The sequence below is a fragment of the Camelus dromedarius genome, unplaced genomic scaffold (assembly GCF_036321535.1).
Source record: "Camelus dromedarius isolate mCamDro1 unplaced genomic scaffold, mCamDro1.pat HAP1_SCAFFOLD_27, whole genome shotgun sequence".
NCBI lineage: Eukaryota > Metazoa > Chordata > Mammalia > Artiodactyla > Camelidae > Camelus > Camelus dromedarius.
This window is the reverse complement of record NW_026989799.1, coordinates 438,774-458,467: the sequence shown is the minus strand read 5'-3', so window position 1 is coordinate 458,467 and position 19,694 is coordinate 438,774.

Sequence of the window (19,694 nt, the reverse complement as noted above, 5' to 3'; positions counted from 1 at the left end):
GAAAGCAGAGAAAAAGTGTCTCCTGCAACCCGTTCCCTTGGTGCTAGATGAACGAACGTCTCTCCACTTGCTCAGTTCTGAGAGATAATTGTGTTTGAAATCCGTCCTTCAACTAGCTTGTTGGGAAAACAAAGATTCTTTTCAGTTGCAAACTCCATTCCATTCATATATATGGGGAGGTACTAGCTCCAACTCTCTTTGACAGTGAAAACTGCAGGAACTTCTAACCGGCACTAGGAAACAGACTGAGAAAGCAGAGAAATAGTGTCTCCTGCAACCCGTTCCCTTGGTGCTAGATGAACGAACGTCTCTCCACTTGCTCAGCTCTGAGAGATAATTGTGTGTGAAAGCCGTCCTTCACCTAGCTTGTTGGGAACACAAAGTTTATTTTAATTTGCAAACTCCATTCCATACATATATATGGGGAGGTACTAGCTCCAACTCGGTTTGACAGTGAAAACTGCAGGAACTTCCAACCGGCACTAGGAAACAGACTGAGAAAGCAGAGAAAAAGTGTCTCCTGCAACCCGTTCCCTTGGTGCTAGATGAACGAACGTCTCTCCACTTGCTCAGTTCTGAGAGATAATTGTGTTTGAAATCCGTCCTTCAACTAGCTTGTTGGGAAAACAAAGATTCTTTTCAGTTGCAAACTCCATTCCATTCATATATATGGGGAGGTACTAGCTCCAACTCTCTTTGACAGTGAAAACTGCAGGAACTTCTAACCGGCACTAGGAAACAGACTGAGAAAGCAGAGAAATAGTGTCTCCTGCAACCCGTTCCCTTGGTGCTAGATGAACGAACGTCTCTCCACTTGCTCAGCTCTGAGAGATAATTGTGTGTGAAAGCCGTCCTTCACCTAGCTTGTTGGGAACACAAAGTTTATTTTAATTTGCAAACTCCATTCCATACATATATATGGGGAGGTACTAGCTCCAACTCGGTTTGACAGTGAAAACTGCAGGAACTTCAAACCGGCACTAGGAATCAGACTAAGAAAGCAGAGATAAAGTGTCTCCTCCAACCCGTTCCCTTGGTGCTAGATGAACGAACGTCTCTCCACTTGCTCAGTTCTGAGAGATAATTGTGTGTGAAAGCCGTCCTTCACCTAGCTTGTTGGGAACACAAAGTTTCTTTTCAGTTGCAAACTCCATTCCATACATATATATGGGGAGGTACTAGCTCCAACTGTTTTTGACAGTGAAAACTGCAGGAACTTCAAACCGGCACTAGGAAACAGACTGAGAAAGCAGAGATAAAGTTTCTCCTGCAACCCGTTCCATTGGTGCTAGATGAACGAACGTCTCTCCACTTGCTCAGTTCTGAGAGATAATTGTGTGTGAAAGCCGTCCTTCACCTAGCTTGTTGGGAAAACAAAGTTTCTTTAAAGTTGCAAACTCCATTCAATACATATATATGGGGAGGTACTAGCTCCAACTCGGTTTGACAGTGAAAACTGCAGGAAATTCAAACCGGCACAAGGAAACAGACTGAGAAAGCAGAGAAAACGTGTCTCCTCCAACCCGTTCCCTTGGTGCTAGATGAACGAACGTCTCTCCACTTGCTCAGTTCTGAGAGATAAGTGTGTGTGAAAGCCGTCCTTCACCTAGCTTGTTGGGAACACATAGTTTCTTTTCAGTTGCAAACTCCATTCCATACATATATAAGGGGAGGTACAAGCTCCAACTCGGATTGACAGTGAAAACTGCAGGAACTTCCAACCGGCACTAGGAAACAGACTGAGAATGCAGAGAAATAGTGTCTCCTGCAACCCGTTCCCTTGGTGCTAGATGAACGAACGTCTCTCCACTTGCTCAGTTCTGAGAGATAAGTGTGTGTGAAAGCCGTCCTTCAACTAGCTTGTTGGGAACAGAAAGTTTCTTTTCAGTTGCAAACTCCATTCCATACATATATATGGGGAGGTACTAGCTCCAACTCTGTTTGACAGTGAAAACTGCAGGAACTTCAAACCGGCACTAGGAAACAGACTGAGAAAGCAGAGAAAAAGTGTCTCCTGCAACCCGTTCCCTTGGTGCTAGATGAACGAACGTCTCTCCATTTGCTCAGTTCTGAGAGATAAGTGTGTGTGAAAGCCGTCCTTCACCTAGATTGTTGGGTACACAAAGTTTCTTTTAAGTTGAAAACTCCATTCCATACATATATATGGGGAGGTACTAGCTCCAACTCGGTTTGACAGTGAAAACTGCAGGAACTTCAAACCGGCACTAGGAAACAGACTGAGAAAGAAGAGAAAAAGTTTCTACTGCAACCCGTTCCCTTGGTGCTAGATGAACGAACGTCTCTCCACTTGCTCAGTTCTGAGAGATAAGTGTGTGTCAAAGCCGTCCTTCAACTAACTTGTTGGGAACACAAAGTTTCTTTTCAGTTGCAAACTCCATTCCATACATATATATGGGGAGGTACTAGCTCCAACTCTGTTTGACAGTGAAAACTTCAGGAACTTCAAACCGGCACTAGGAAACAGACTGAGAAAGCAGAGAAAAAGTGTCTCCTGCAACCCGTTCCCTTGGTGCTAGATGAACGAACGTCACTCCACTTGCTCACTTCTGAGAGATAAGTGTGTGTGAAAGCCGTCCTTCACCTAGCTTGTTGGGAACACAAAGTTTCTTTTCAGTTGCAAACACCGTTCCATACATATATAAGGGGAGGTACAAGCTCCAACTCGGATTGACAGTGAAAACTGCAGGAACTTCCAACCGGCACTAGGAAACAGACTGAGAAAGCAGAGAAATAGTGTCTCCTGCTACCCGTTCCCTTGGTGCTAGATGAACGAACTTCTCTCCACTTGCTCAGTTCTAAGAGATAAGTGTGTGTGAAAGCCGTCCTTCACCTAGCTTGTAGGGAACACAAAGTTTCTTTTCAGTTGCAAACTCCATTCCATACATATATATGGGGAGGTACTAGCTCCAACTCGGTTTGACAGTGAAAACTGCAGGAACTTCAAACCGGCACTAGGAAACAGACTGAGAAAGCAGAGAAAAAGTGTCTCCTGCAACCCGTTCCCTTGGTGATAGATGAACGAACGTCTCTCCACTTGCTCAGTTCTGGGAGATAATTGTGTTTGAAATCCGTCCTTCAACTAGATTGTTGGGAAAACAAAGATTCTTTTCAGTTCCAAACTCCATTCCATTCATATATATGGGGAGTTACTAGCTCCAACTCTGTCTGACAGTGAAAACTGCAGGAACTTCTAACCGGCACTAGGAAACAGACTGAGAAAGCAGAGAAAAAGTGTCTCCTGCAACCCGTTCCCTTGGTGCTAGATGAACGAACGTCTCTCCACTTGCTCAGCTCTGAGAGATAATTGTGTGTGAAAGCCGTCCTTCACCTAGCTTGTTGGGAACACAAAGTTTCTTTTAAGTTGCAAACTCCATTCCATACATATATATGGGGAGGTACTAGCTCCAACTCGGTTTGACATTGAAAACTGCAGGAACTTCAAACCGGCACTAGGAAACAGACTGAGAAAGCAGAGAAATAGTGTCTCCTCCAACCCGTTCCCTTGGTGCTAGATGAACGAACGTCTCTCCACTTGCTCAGTTCTGAGAAATAATTGTGTGTGAAAGCCGTCGTCACCTAGCTTGTTGGGAACACATAGATTCTTTTCAGTTGCAAACTCCATTCCATACATATATATGGGGAGGTACTAGCTCCAACTCGGTTTGACAGTGAAAACTGCAGGAACTACAAACCGGCACTAGGAAACAGACTGAGAAAGCAGAGAAAAAGTTTCTCCTGCAACCCGTTCCCTTGGTGCTAGATGAACGAACGTCACTCCACTTGCTCACTTCTGAGAGATAAGTGTGTGTGAAAGCCGTCCTTCACCTAGCTTGTTGGGAACACAAAGTTTCTTTTCAGTTGCAAACACCGTTCCATACATATATAAGGGGAGGTACAAGCTCCAACTCGGATTGACAGTGAAAACTGCAGGAACTTCCAACCAGCACTAGGAAACAGACTGAGAAAGCAGAGAAATAGTGTCTCCTGCTACCCGTTCCCTTGGTGCTAGATGAACGAACTTGTCTCCACTTGCTCAGTTCTAAGAGATAAGTGTGTGTGAAAGCCGTCCTTCAACTAGCTTGTTGGGAACACAAAGTTTCTTTTCAGTTGCAAACTCCATTCCATACATATATATGGGGAGGTACTAGCTCCAACTCGGTTTGACAGTGAAAACTGCAGGAACTTCAAACCGGCACTAGGAAACAGACTGAGAAAGCAGAGAAAAAGTGTCTCCTGCAACCCGTTCCCTTGGTGATAGATGAACGAACGTCTCTCCACTTGCTCAGTTCTGGGAGATAATTGTGTTTGAAATCCGTCCTTCAACTAGATTGTTGGGAAAACAAAGATTCTTTTCAGTTCCAAACTCCATTCCATTCATATATATGGGGAGGTACTAGCTCCAACTCTGTCTGACAGTGAAAACTGCAGGAACTTCTAACCGGCACTAGGAAACAGACTGAGAAAGCAGAGAAAAAGTGTCTCCTGCAACCCGTTCCCTTGGTGCTAGATGAACGAACGTCTCTCCACTTGCTCAGCTCTGAGAGATAATTGTGTGTGAAAGCCGTCCTTCACCTAGCTTGTTGGGAACACAAAGTTTCTTTTAAGTTGCAAACTCCATTCCATACATATATATGGGGAGGTACTAGCTCCAACTCGGTTTGACATTGAAAACTGCAGGAACTTCAAACCGGCACTAGGAAACAGACTGAGAAAGCAGAGAAATAGTGTCTCCTCCAACCCGTTCCCTTGGTGCTAGATGAACGAACGTCTCTCCACTTGCTCAGTTCTGAGAAATAATTGTGTGTGAAAGCCGTCGTCACCTAGCTTGTTGGGAACACATAGATTCTTTTCAGTTGCAAACTCCATTCCATACATATATATGGGGAGGTACTAACTCCAACTCGGTTTGACTGTGAAAACTGCAGGAACTTCAAACCGGCACTAGGAAACAGACTGAGAACGCAGAGAAAAAGTTTCTCCTGCAACCCGTTCCCTTGGTGCTAGATGAACGAACGTCACTCCACTTGCTCACTTCTGAGAGATAAGTGTGTGTGAAAGCCGTCCTTCACCTAGCTTGTTGGGAACACAAAGTTTCTTTTCAGTTGCAAACACCGTTCCATACATATATAAGGGGAGGTACAAGCTCCAACTCGGATTGACAGTGAAAACTGCAGGAACTTCCAACCAGCACTAGGAAACAGACTGAGAAAGCAGAGAAATAGTGTCTCCTGCTACCCGTTCCCTTGGTGCTAGATGAACGAACTTGTCTCCACTTGCTCAGTTCTAAGAGATAAGTGTGTGTGAAAGCCGTCCTTCAACTAGCTTGTTGGGAACACAAAGTTTCTTTTCAGTTGCAAACTCCATTCCATACATATATATGGGGAGGTACTAGCTCCAACTCGGTTTGACAGTGAAAACTGCAGGAACTTCAAACCGGCACTAGGAAACAGACTGAGAAAGCAGAGAAAAAGTGTCTCCTGCAACCCGTTCCCTTGGTGATAGATGAACGAACGTCTCTCCACTTGCTCAGTTCTGGGAGATAATTGTGTTTGAAAACCGTCCTTCAACTAGATTGTTGGGAAAACAAAGATTCTTTTCAGTTCCAAACTCCATTCCATTCATATATATGGGGAGGTACTAGCTCCAACTCTGTCTGACAGTGAAAACTGCAGGAACTTCTAACCGGCACTAGGAAACAGACTGAGAAAGCAGAGAAAAAGTGTCTCCTGCAACCCGTTCCCTTGGTGCTAGATGAACGAACGTCTCTCCACTTGCTCAGCTCTGAGAGATAATTGTGTGTGAAAGCCGTCCTTCACCTAGCTTGTTGGGAACACAAAGTTTATTTTAAGTTGCAAACTCCATTCCATACATATATATGGGGAGGTACTAGCTCCAACTCGGTTTGACATTGAAAACTGCAGGAACTTCAAACCGGCACTAGGAAACAGACTGAGAAAGCAGAGAAATAGTGTCTCCTCCAACCCGTTCCCTTGGTGCTAGATGAACGAACGTCTCTCCACTTGCTCAGTTCTGAGAGATAATTGTGTGTGAAAGCCGTCCTTCACCTAGCTTGTTGGGAACACAAAGTTTCTTTTCAGTTGCAAACTCCATTCCATACATATATATGGGGAGGTACTAGCTCCAACTGTTTTTGACAGTGAAAACTGCAGGAACTTCAAACCGGCACTAGGAAACAGACTGAGAAAGCAGAGATAAAGTTTCTCCTGCAACCCGTTCCATTGGTGCTAGATGAACGAACGTCTCTCCACTTGCTCAGTTCTGAGAGATAATTGTGTGTGAAAGCCGTCCTTCACCTAGCTTGTTGGGAACAAAAAGTTTCTTTAAAGTTGCAAACTCCATTCCATACATATATATGGGGAGGTACTAGCTCCAACTCGGTTTGACAGTGAAAACTGCAGGAACTTCAAACCGGCACTAGAAAACAGACTGAGAAAGCAGAGAAAAAGTGTCTCCTGCAACCCGTTCCCTTGGTGCTAGATGAACGAACGTCTCTCCACTTGCTCAGTTCTGAGAGATAAGTGTGTGTGAAAGCCGTCCTTCAACTAGCTTGTTGGGAACACATAGTTTCTTTTCAGTTGCAAACTCCATTCCATACATATATAAGGGGAGGTACAAGCTCCAACTCGGATTGACAGTGAAAACTGCAGGAACTTCCAACCGGCACTAGGAAACAGACTGAGAAAGCAGAGAAAAAGTGTCTCCTCCAACCCGTTCCCTTGGTGCTAGATGAACGAACGTCTCTCCACTTGCTCAGTTCTGAGAAATAATTGTGTGTGAAAGCCGCCGTCACCTAGCTTGTTGGGAACACAAAGTTTCTTTTCAGTTGCAAACTCCATTCCATACATATATATGGGGAGGTACTGGCTCCAACTCGGTTTGACAGTGAAAACTGCAGGAACTTCAAACCGGCACTAGGAAACAGACTGAGAAAGCAGAGAAATAGTGTCTCCTCCAACCCGTTCCCTTGGTGCTAGATGAACGAACGTCTCTCCACTTGATCAGTTCTGAGAGATAATTGTGTGTGAAAGCCGTCCTTCACCTAGCTTGTTGGGAACACAAAGTTTCTTTAAAGTTGCAAACTCCATTCCATACATATATATGGGGAGGTACTAGCTCCAACTCGGTTTGACAGTGAAAACTGCAGGAAATTCAAACCGGCACTAGGAAACAGACTGAGAAATCAGAGAAAAAGTGTCTCCTCCAACCCGTTCCCTTGGTGCTAGATGAACGAACGTCTCTCCACTTGCTCAGTTCTGAGAGATAAGTGTGTGTGAAAGCCGTCCTTCACCTAGCTTGTTGGGAACACAAAGTTTCTTTTAAGTTGCAAACTACATTCCATACATATATATGGGGAGGTACACGCTCCAACTCGGTTTGACAGTGAAAACTGCAGGAACTTCAAACCGGCAATAGGAAACAGACAGAGAAATCAGAGAAAAAGTGTCTCCTGCAACCCATTCCCTTGGTGCTAGATGAACGAACGTCTCTCAACTTGCTCAGTTCTGAGAGATAAGTGTTTGTGAAAGCCGTCCTTCACCTAGCTTGTTGGGAATACAAAGTTTCTTTTCAGTTGCAAACACCATTCCATACATATATAAGGGGACGTACAAGCTCCAACTCGGATTGACAGTGAAAACTGCAGGAACTTCCAACCGGCACTAGGAAACAGACTGAGAAAGCAGAGAAATAGTGTCTCCTGCAACCCGTTCCCTTGGTGCTAGATGAACGAACTTCTCTCCACTTGCTCAGTTCTAAGAGATAAGTGTGTGTGAAAGCCGTCCTTCAACTAGCTTGTTGGGAACACAAAGTTTCTTTTCAGTTGCAAACTCCATTCCATACATATATATGGGGAGGTACTACCTCCAACTCGGTTTGACAGTGAAAACTGCAGGAACTTCAAACCGGCACTAGGAAACAGACTGAGAAAGCAGAGAAAAAGTGTCTCCTGCAACCCGTTCCCTTGGTGATAGATGAACGAACGTCTCTCCACTTGCTCAGTTCTGAGAGATAATTGTGTTTGAAATCCGTACTTCAACTAGCTGGTTGGGAAAACAAAGATTCTTTTCAGTTGCAAACTCCATTCCATTCATATATATGGGGAGGTACTAGCTCCAACTCTGTTTGACAGTGAAAACTGCAGGAACTTCTAACCGGCACTAGGAAACAGACTGAGAAAGCAGAGAAAAAGTGTCTCCTTCAACCCGTTCCCTTGGTGCTAGATGAACGAACGTCTCTCCACTTGCTCAGCTCTGAGAGATATTTGTGTGTGAAAGCCGTCCTTCACCTAGCTTGTTGGGAACACAAAGTTTATTTTAAGTTGCAAACTCCATTCCATACATATATATGGGGAGGTACGAGCTCCAACTCGGTTTGACAGTGAAAACTGCAGGAACTTCAAACCGGCACTAGGAAACAGACTGAGAAAGCAGAGAAAAAGTGTCTCCTGCAACCCGTTCCCTTGGTGCTAGATGAACGAACGTCTCTCCACTTGCTCAGTTCTGAGAGATAAGTGTGTGTGAAAGCCGTCCTTCACCTAGCTTGTTGGGAACACAAAGTTTCTTTTAAGTTGCAAACTACATTCCATACATATATATGGGGAGGTACACGCTCCAACTCGGTTTGACAGTGAAAACTGCAGGAACTTCAAACCGGCACTAGGAAACAGACTGAGAAAGCAGAGAAAAAGTGTCTCCTGCAACCCGTTCCCTTGGTGCTAGATGAACGAAAGTCTCTCCACTTGCTCAGTTCTGAGAGATAAGTGTGTGTGAAAGCCGTCCTTCACCTAGCTTGTTGGGAACACAAAGTTTCTTTTAAGTTGCAAACTACATTCCATACATATATATGGGGAGGTACAAGCTCCAACTCGGTTTGACAGTGAAAACTGCAGGAACTTCAAACCGGCACTAGGAAACAGACTGAGAAATCAGAGAAAAAGAGTCTCCTGCAACCCATTCCCTTGGTGCTAGATGAACGAACGTCTCTCCACTTGCTCAGTTCTGAGAGATAAGTGTGTGTGAAAGCCGTCCTTCACCTAGCTTGTTGGGAACACAAAGTTTCTTTTCAGTTGCAAACACCATTCCATACATATATAAGGGGAGGTACAAGCTCCAACTCGGATTGACAGTGAAAACTGCAGGAACTTCCAACCGGCACTAGGAAACAGACTGAGAAAGCAGAGAATTAGTGTCTCCTGCAACCCGTTCCCTTGGTGCTAGATGAACGAACTTCTCTCCACTTGCTCAGTTCTAAGAGATAAGTGTGTGTGAAAGCCGTCCTTCAACTAGCTTGTTGGGAACACAAAGTTTCTTTTCAGTTGCAAACTCCATTCCATACATATATATGGGGAGATACTACCTCCAACTCGGTTTGACAGTGAAAACTGCAGGAACTTCAAATCGGCACTAGGAAACAGACTGAGAAAGCAGAGAAAAAGTGTCTCCTCCAACCCGTTCCCTTGGTGATAGATGAACGAACGTCTCTCCACTTGCTCAGTTCTGAGAGATAATTGTGTTTGAAATCCGTCCTTCAACTAGCTTGTTGGGAAAACAAAGATTCTTTTCAGTTGCAAACTCCATTCCATTCATATATATGGGGAGGTACTAGCTCCAACTCTGTTTGACAGTGAAAACTGCAGGAACTTCTAACCGGCACTAGGAAACAGACTGAGAAAGCAGAGAAAAAGTGTCTCCTGCAACCCGTTCCCTTGGTGCTAGATGAACGAACGTCTCTCCACTTGCTCAGCTCTGAGAGATATTTGTGTGTGAAAGCCGTCCTTCACCTAGCTTGTTGGGAACACAAAGTTTATTTTAAGTTGCAAACTCCATTCCATACATATATATGGGGAGGTACGAGCTCCAACTCGGTTTGACAGTGAAAACTGCAGGAACTTCAAACCGGCACTAGGAAACAGACTGAGAAAGCAGAGAACAAGTGTCTCCTGCAACCCGTTCCCTTGGTGCTAGATGAACGAACGTCTCTCCACTTGCTCAGTTCTGAGAGATAAGTGTGTGTGAAAGCCGTCCTTCACCTAGCTTGTTGGGAACACAAAGTTTCTTTTAAGTTGCAAACTACATTCCATACATATATATGGGGAGGTACACGCTCCAACTCGGTTTGACAGTGAAAACTGCAGGAACTTCAAACCGGCACTAGGAAACAGACTGAGAAAGCAGAGAAAAAGTGTCTCCTGCAACCCGTTCCCTTGGTGCTAGATGAACGAACGTCTCTCCACTTGCTCAGTTCTGAGAGATAAGTGTGTGTGAAAGCCGTCCTTCACCTAGCTTGTTGGGAACACAAAGTTTCTTTTAAGTTGCAAACTACATTCCATACATATATATGGGGAGGTACAAGCTCCAACTCGGTTTGACAGTGAAAACTGCAGGAACTTCAAACCGGCACTAGGAAACAGACTGAGAAATCAGAGAAAAAGAGTCTCCTGCAACCCATTCCCTTGGTGCTAGATGAACGAACGTCTCTCCACTTGCTCAGTTCTGAGAGATAAGTGTGTGTGAAAGCCGTCCTTCACCTAGCTTGTTGGGAACACAAAGTTTCTTTTCAGTTGCAAACACCATTCCATACATATATAAGGGGAGGTACAAGCTCCAACTCGGATTGACAGTGAAAACTGCAGGAACTTCCAACCGGCACTAGGAAACAGACTGAGAAAGCAGAGAATTAGTGTCTCCTGCAACCCGTTCCCTTGGTGCTAGATGAACGAACTTCTCTCCACTTGCTCAGTTCTAAGAGATAAGTGTGTGTGAAAGCCGTCCTTCAACTAGCTTGTTGGGAACACAAAGTTTCTTTTCAGTTGCAAATTCCATTCCATACATATATATGGGGAGGTACTACCTCCAACTCGGTTTGACAGTGAAAACTGCAGGAACTTCAAATCGGCACTAGGAAACAGACTGAGAAAGCAGAGAAAAAGTGTCTCCTCCAACCCGTTCCCTTGGTGATAGATGAACGAACGTCTCTCCACTTGCTCAGTTCTGAGAGATAATTGTGTTTGAAATCCGTCCTTCAACTAGCTTGTTGGGAAAACAAAGATTCTTTTCAGTTGCAAACTCCATTCCATTCATATATATGGGGAGGTACTAGCTCCAACTCTGTTTGACAGTGAAAACTGCAGGAACTTCTAACCGGCACTAGGAAACAGACTGAGAAAGCAGAGAAAAAGTGTCTCCTGCAACCCGTTCCCTTGGTGCTAGATGAACGAACGTCTCTCCACTTGCTCAGCTCTGAGAGATATTTGTGTGTGAAAGCCGTCCTTCACCTAGCTTGTTGGGAACACAAAGTTTATTTTAAGTTGCAAACTCCATTCCATACATATATATGGGGAGGTACGAGCTCCAACTCGGTTTGACAGTGAAAACTGCAGGAACTTCAAACCGGCACTAGGAAACAGATTGAGAAAGCAGAGAACAAGTGTCTCCTGCAACCCGTTCCCTTGGTGCTAGATGAACGAACGTCTCTCCACTTGCTCAGTTCTGAGAGATAAGTGTGTGTGAAAGCCGTCCTTCAACTAGCTTGTTGGGAACACAAAGTTTCTTTTAAGTTGCAAACTACATTCCATACATATATATGGGGAGGTACACGCTCCAACTCGGTTTGACAGTGAAAACTGCAGGAACTTCAAACCGGCACTAGGAAACAGACTGAGAAAGCAGAGAAAAAGTGTCTCCTGCAACCCGTTCCCTTGGTGCTAGATGAACGAACGTCTCTCCACTTGCTCAGTTCTGAGAGATAAGTGTGTGTGAAAGCCGTCCTTCACCTAGCTTGTTGGGAACACAAAGTTTCTTTTAAGTTGCAAACTACATTCCATACATATATATGGGGAGGTACAAGCTCCAACTCGGTTTGACAGTGAAAACTGCAGGAACTTCAAACCGGCACTAGGAAACAGACTGAGAAATCAGAGAAAAAGAGTCTCCTGCAACCCATTCCCTTGGTGCTAGATGAACGAACGTCTCTCCACTTGCTCAGTTCTGAGAGATAAGTGTGTGTGAAAGCCGTCCTTCACCTAGCTTGTTGGGAACACAAAGTTTCTTTTCAGTTGCAAACACCATTCCATACATATATAAGGGGAGGTACAAGCTCCAACTCGGATTGACAGTGAAAACTGCAGGAACTTCCAACCGGCACTAGGAAACAGACTGAGAAAGCAGAGAATTAGTGTCTCCTGCAACCCGTTCCCTTGGTGCTAGATGAACGAACTTCTCTCCACTTGCTCAGTTCTAAGAGATAAGTGTGTGTGAAAGCCGTCCTTCAACTAGCTTGTTGGGAACACAAAGTTTCTTTTCAGTTGCAAACTCCATTCCATACATATATATGGGGAGGTACTACCTCCAACTCGGTTTGACAGTGAAAACTGCAGGAACTTCAAACCGGCACTAGGAAACAGACTGAGAAAGCAGAGAAAAAGTGTCTCCTCCAACCCGTTCCCTTGGTGATAGATGAACGAACGTCTCTCCACTTGCTCAGTTCTGAGAGATAATTGTGTTTGGAATCCGACCTTCAACTAGCTTGTTGGGAAAACAAAGATTCTTTTCAGTTGCAAACTCCATTCCATTCATATATATGGGGAGGTACTAGCTCCAACTCTGTTTGACAGTGAAAACTGCAGGAACTTCTAACCGGCACTAGGAAACAGACTGATAAACAGAGAAATAGTGTCTCCTGCAACCCGTTCCCTTGGTGCTAGATGAACGAACGTCTCTCCACTTGCTCAGCTCTGAGAGATAATTGTGTGTGAAAGCCGTCCTTCACCTAGCTTGTTGGGAACACAAAGATTCTTTTAAGTTGCAAACTCCATTCCATACATATATATGGGGAGGTACTAGCTCCAACTCGGTTTGACAGTGAAAACTGCAGGAACTTCAAACCGGCACTAGGAAACAGACTGAGAAAGCAGAGAAAAAGTATCTCCTCCAACCCGTTCCCTTGGTGCTAGATGAACGAACGTCTCTCCACTTGCTCAGTTCTGAGAAATAATTGTGTGTGAAAGCCGCCGTCACCTAGCTTGTTGGGAACACAAAGTTTCTTTTAAGTTGCAAACTACATTCCATACATATATATGGGGAGGTACACGCTCCAACTCGGTTTGACAGTGAAAACTGCAGGAACTTCAAACCGGCACTAGGAAACAGACTGAGAAATCAGAGAAAAAGAGTCTCCTGCAACCCATTCCCTTGGTGCTAGATGAACGAACGTCTCTCCACTTGCTCAGTTCTGAGAGATAAGTGTGTGTGAAAGCCTTCCTTCACCTAGCTTGTTGGGAACACAAAGTTTCTTTTCAGTTGCAAACACCATTCCATACATATATAAGGGGAGGTACAAGCTCCAACTCGGATTAAAAGTGAAAACTGCAGGAACTTCCAACCGGCACTAGGAAACAGACTGAGAAAGCAGAGAATTAGTGTCTCCTGCAACCCGTTCCCTTGGTGCTAGATGAACGAACTTCTCTCCACTTGCTCAGTTCTAAGAGATAAGTGTGTGTGAAAGCCGTCCTTCAACTAGCTTGTTGGGAACACAAAGTTTCTTTTCAGTTGCAAACTCCATTCCATACATATATATGGGGAGGTACTACCTCCAACTCGGTTTGACAGTGAAAACTGCAGGAACTTCAAACCGGCACTAGGAAACAGACTGAGAAAGCAGAGAAAAAGTGTCTCCTCCAACCCGTTCCCTTGGTGATAGATGAACGAACGTCTCTCCACTTGCTCAGTTCTGAGAGATAATTGTGTTTGAAATCCGACCTTCAACAAGCTTGTTGGGAAAACAAAGATTCTTTTCAGTTGCAAACTCCATTCCATTCATATATATGGGGAGGTACTAGCTCCAACTCTGTTTGACAGTGAAAACTGCAGGAACTTCTAACCGGCACTAGGAAACAGACTGATAAAGCAGAGAAATAGTGTCTCCTGCAACCCGTTCCCTTGGTGCTAGATGAACGAACGTCTCTCCACTTGCTCAGCTCTGAGAGATAATTGTGTGTGAAAGCCGTCCTTCACCTAGCTTGTTGGGAACACAAAGTTTCTTTTAAGTTGCAAACTCCATTCCATACATATATATGGGGAGGTACTAGCTCCAACTCGGTTTGACAGTGAAAACTGCAGGAACTTCAAACCAGCACTAGGAAACAGACTGAGAAAGCAGAGAAAAAGTATCTCCTCCAACCCGTTCCCTTGGTGCTAGATGAACGAACGTCTCTCCACTTGCTCAGTTCTGAGAAATAATTGTGTGTGAAAGCCGCCGTCACCTAGCTTGCTGGGAACACAAAGTTTCTTTTCAGTTGCAAACTCCATTCCATACATATATATGGGGAGGTACTAGCTCCAACTGTGTTTGACAGTGAAAACTGTAGGAACTTCAAACCGGCACTAGGAAACAGACTGAGAAAGCAGAGAAAAAGTTTCTCCTGCAACCCGTTTCCTTGGTGCTAGATGAACGAACGTCTCTCCACTTGCTCAGTTCTGAGAGATAATTGTGTGTGAAAGCCGTCCTTCATCTAGCTTGTTGGGAACACAAAGTTTCTTTAAAGTTGCAAACTCCATTCCATACATATATATGGGGAGGTACTAACTCCAACTCGGTTTGACAGTGAAAACTGCAGGAAATTCAAACCGGCACTAGGAAACACACTGAGAAAGCAGAGAAAAAGTGTATCCTCCAACCCGTTCCCTTGGTGCTAGATGAACGAACGTCTCTCCACTTGCTCAGTTCTGAGAGATAAGTGTGTGTGAAAGCCGTTCTTCAACTAGCTTGTTGGGAACACAAAGTTTCTTTTCAGTTGCAAACTCCATTCCATACATATATATGGGGAGGTACTAGCTCCAACTCGGTTTGACAGTGAAAACTGCAGGAACTTCAAACCGGCACTAGGAAACAGACTGAGAAAGCAGAGATAAAGTGTCTCCTGCAACCCGTTCCCTTGGTGCTAGATGAACGAACGTCTCTCCACTTGCTCAGTTCTGAGCGATAAGTGTGTGTGAAAGCCGTCCTTCACCTAGCTTGTTGGGAACACATAGTTTCTTTTCAGTTGCAAACTCCATTCCATACATATATAAGGGGAGGTACAAGCTCCAACTCGGATTGACAGTGAAAACTGCAGGAACTTCCAACCGGCACTAGGAAACAGACTGAGAAAGCAGAGAAAAAGTGTCTCCTGCAACCCGTTCCCTTGGTGCTAGATGAATGAAAGTCTCTCCACTTGCTCAGTTCTGAGAGGTAATTGTGTGTGAAAGCCGTCCTTCACCTAGCTTGTTGGGAACACAAAGTTTCTTTTCAGTTGAAAACTCCATTCCATACATATATATGGGGAGGTACTAGCTCCAACTCGGTTAGACAGTTAAAACTGCAGGAAATTCAAACCGGCACTAGGAAACAGACTGAGAAAGCAGAGAAAAAGTGTCTCCTCCAACCCGTTCCCTTGGTGCTAGATGAACGAACGTCTCTCCACTTGCTCTGTTCTGAGAGATAAGTGTGTGTGAAAGCCGTCCTTCACCTAGCTTGTTGGGAACACAAAGTTTCTTTTCAGTTGCAAACTCCATTCCATACATATATATGGGCAGGTAATAGCTCCAATTCTGTTTTAAAGTGAAAACTGCAGGAACTTCAAACCGGCACTAGGAATCAGACTGAGAAAGCAGAGAAAAAGTGTCTCCTGCAACCCGTTCCCTTGGTGCTAGATGAACGAACGTCTCTCCACTTGCTCAGTTCTGAGAGATAAGTGTGTGTGAAAGCCGTCCTTCACCTAGCTTGTTGGGAACACAAAGTTTCTTTAAAGTTGCAAACACCATTCCATACATATATAAGGGGAGGTACAAGCTCCAACTCGGATTGACAGTGAAAACTGCAGGAACTTCCAACCGGCACTAGGAAACAGACTGAGAAAGCAGAGAATTAGTGTCTCCTGCAACCCGTTCCCTTGGTGCTAGATGAACGAACTTCTCTCCACTTGCTCAGTTCTAAGAGATAAGTGTGTGTGAAAGCCGTCCTTCAACTAGCTTGTTGGGAACACAAAGTTTCTTTTCAGTTGCAAACTCCATTCCATACATATATATGGGGAGGTACTACCTCCAACTCGTTTTGACAGTGAAAACTGCAGGAACTTCAAACCGGCACTAGGAAACAGATTGAGAAAGCAGAGAAAAAGTGTCTCCTCCAACCCGTTCCCTTGGTGATAGATGAACGAACGTCTCTCCACTTGCTCAGTTCTGAGAGATAATTGTGTTTGAAATCCGACCTTCAACTAGCTTGTTGGGAAAACAAAGATTCTTTTCAGTTGCAAACCCCATTCCATTCATATATATGGGGAGGTACTAGCTCCAACTCTGTTTGACAGTGAAAACTGCAGGAACTTCTAACCGGCACTAGGAAACAGACTGATAAAGCAGAGAAATAGTGTCTCCTGCTACCCGTTCCCTTGGTGCTAGATGAACGAACGTCTCTCCACTTGCTCAGCTCTGAGAGATAATTGTGTGTGAAAGCCGTCCTTCACCTATCTTGTTGGGAACACAAAGTTTCTTTTAAGTTGCAAACTCCATTCCATACATATATATGGGGAGGTACTAGCTCCAACTCTGATTTACAGTGAAAACGGCAGGAACTTCAAACCGGCACTAGGAAACAGACTGAGAAAGCAGAGAAAATGTGTCTCCTGCAACCCGTTCCCTTGGTGATAGATGAACGAACGTCTCTCCACTTGCTCAGTTCTGAGAGATAAGTGTGTGTGAAAGCCGTTCTTCAACTAGCTTGTTGGGAACACAAAGTTTCTTTTCAGTTGCAAACTCCATTCCATACATATATATGGGGAGGTCCTAGCTCCAACTCGGTTTGACAGTGAAAACTGCAGGAACATCTAACCGGCACTAGGAAACAGACTGAGAAAGCAGAGAAAAAGTGTCTCCTGCAACCCGTTCCCTTGGTGCTAGATGAACGAACGTCTCTCCACTTGCTCAGTTCTGAGAGATAATTGTGTGTGAAAGCCGTCCTTCACCTAGCTTGTTGGGAACACAAAGTTTCTTTAAAGTTGCAAACTCCATTCCATACATATATATGGGGAGGTACTAGCTCCAACTCGGTTTGACAGTGAAAACTGCAGGAAATTCAAACCGGCACTAGGAAACAGACTGAGAAAGCAGAGAAAAAGTGTATCCTCCAACCCGTTCCCTTGGTGCTAGATGAACGAACGTCTCTCCACTTGCTCAGTTCTGAGAGATAAGTGTGTGTGAAAGCCGTCCTTCACCTAGCTTGTTGGGAACACATAGTTTCTTTTCAGTTGCAAACTCCATTCCATACATATATAAGGGGAGGTACAAGCTCCAACTCGGATTGACAGTGAAAACTGCAGGAATTTCCAACCGGCACTAGGAAACAGACTGAGAATGCAGAGAAATAGTGTCTCCTGCAACCCGTTCCCTTGGTGTTAGATGAACGAACGTCTCTCCACTTGCTCAGTTCTGAGAGATAAGTGTGTGTGAAAGCCGTTCTTCACCTAGCTTGTTGGGAAGACAAAGTTTCTTTTCAGTTGCAAACTCCATTCCATACATATATATGGGGAGGTCCTAGCTCCAACTCGGTTTGACAGTGAAAACTGCAGGAACATCTAACCGGCACTAGGAAACAGACTGAGAAAGCAGAGAAAAAGTGTCTCCTGCAACCCGTTCCCTTGGTGCTGGATGAACGAACGTCTCTCCACTTGCTCAGTTCTGAGAGATAAGTGTGTGTGATAGCCGTCCTTCACCTAGCTTGTTGGGAACACAAAGTTTCTTTTAAGTTGCAAACTCCATTCCATACATATATATGGGGAGGTACTAGCTCCAACTCTGATTTACAGTGAAAACGGCAGGAACTTCAAACCGGCACTAGGAAACAGACTGAGAAAGCAGAGAAAATGTTTCTCCTGCAACCCGTTCCCTTGGTGATACATGAACGAACGTCTCTCCACTTAGTCAGTTCTGAGAGATAAGTGTGTGTGAAAGCCGTCCTTCACCTAGCTTGTTGGGAACACATAGTTTCTTTTCAGTTGCAAACTCCATTCCATACATATATAAGGGGAGGTACAAGCTCCAACTCGGATTGACAGTGAAAACTGCAGGAATTTCCAACCGGCACTAGGAAACAGACTGAGAATGCAGAGAAATAGTGTCTCCTGCAACCCGTTCCCTTGGTGTTAGATGAACGAACGTCTCTCCACTTGCTCAGTTCTGAGAGATAAGTGTGTGTGAAAGCCGTTCTTCACCTAGCTTGTTGGGAAGACAAAGTTTCTTTTCAGTTGCAAACTCCATTCCATACATATATATGGGGAGGTCCTAGCTCCAACTCGGTTTGACAGTGAAAACTGCAGGAACATCTAACCGGCACTAGGAAACAGACTGAGAAAGCAGAGAAAAAGTGTCTCCTGCAACCCGTTCCCTTGGTGCTGGATGAACGAACGTCTCTCCACTTGCTCAGTTCTGAGAGATAAGTGTGTGTGATAGCCGTCCTTCACCTAGCTTGTTGGGAACACAAAGTTTCTTTTAAGTTGCAAACTCCATTCCATACATATATATGGGGAGGTACTAGCTCCAACTCTGATTTACAGTGAAAACGGCAGGAACTTCAAACCGGCACTAGGAAACAGACTGAGAAAGCAGAGAAAATGTTTCTCCTGCAACCCGTTCCCTTGGTGATACATGAACGAACGTCTCTCCACTTAGTCAGTTCTGAGAGATAATTGTGTTTGAAAACCGTCCTTCACCTAGATTGTTGGGAACACAAAGTTTCTTTAAAGTTGCAAACTCCATTCCATACATATATATTGGGGAGGTACTAGCTCCAACTCGTTTTGACAGTGAAAACTGCAGGAAATTCAAACCGGCTAGGAAACAGACTGAGAAAGCAGAGAAAATGTGTCTCCTCCAACCCGTTCCTTTGGTGCTAGATGAACGAACGTCTCTCCACTTGCTCTGTTCTGAGAGATAAGTGTGTGTGAAAGCCGTCCTTCATCTAGCTTGTTGGGAACACAAAGTTTCTTTTCAGTTGCAAACTCCATTCCATACATATATAAGGGGAGGTACAAGCTCCAACTCGGATTGACAGTGAAAACTGCAGGAACTTCCAACCGGCACTAGGAAACAGACTGAGAAAGCAGAGAAAAAGTGTCTCCTGCAACCCGTTCCCTTGGTGCTAGATGAATGAACGTCTCTCCACTTGCTTAGTTCTGAGAGGTAATTGTGTGTGAAAGCCGTCCTTCACCAAGCTTGTTGGGAACACAAAGTTTCTTTTCAGTTGAAAACTCCATTCCATACATATATATGGGGAGGTACTAGCTCCAAATCGGTTAGACAGTTAAAACTGCAGGAAATTCAAACCGGCACTAGGAATCAGACTGAGAAAGCAGGGAAAAAGTGTCTCCTGCAACCCGTTCCATTGGTGCTAGATGAACGAACGTCTCTCCACTTGCTCAGTTCTGAGAGATAAGTGTGTGTGAAAGCCGTCCTTCACCTAGCTTGTTGGGAACACAAAGTTTCTTTAAAGTTGCAAACTCCATTCCATACATATATATGGGGAGGTACTAGCTCCAACTCGGTTTGACAGTGAAAACTGCAGGTACTTCAAACCGGCACTAGGAAACAGACTGAGAAAGCAGAGAATAAGTGTCTCCTCCAACC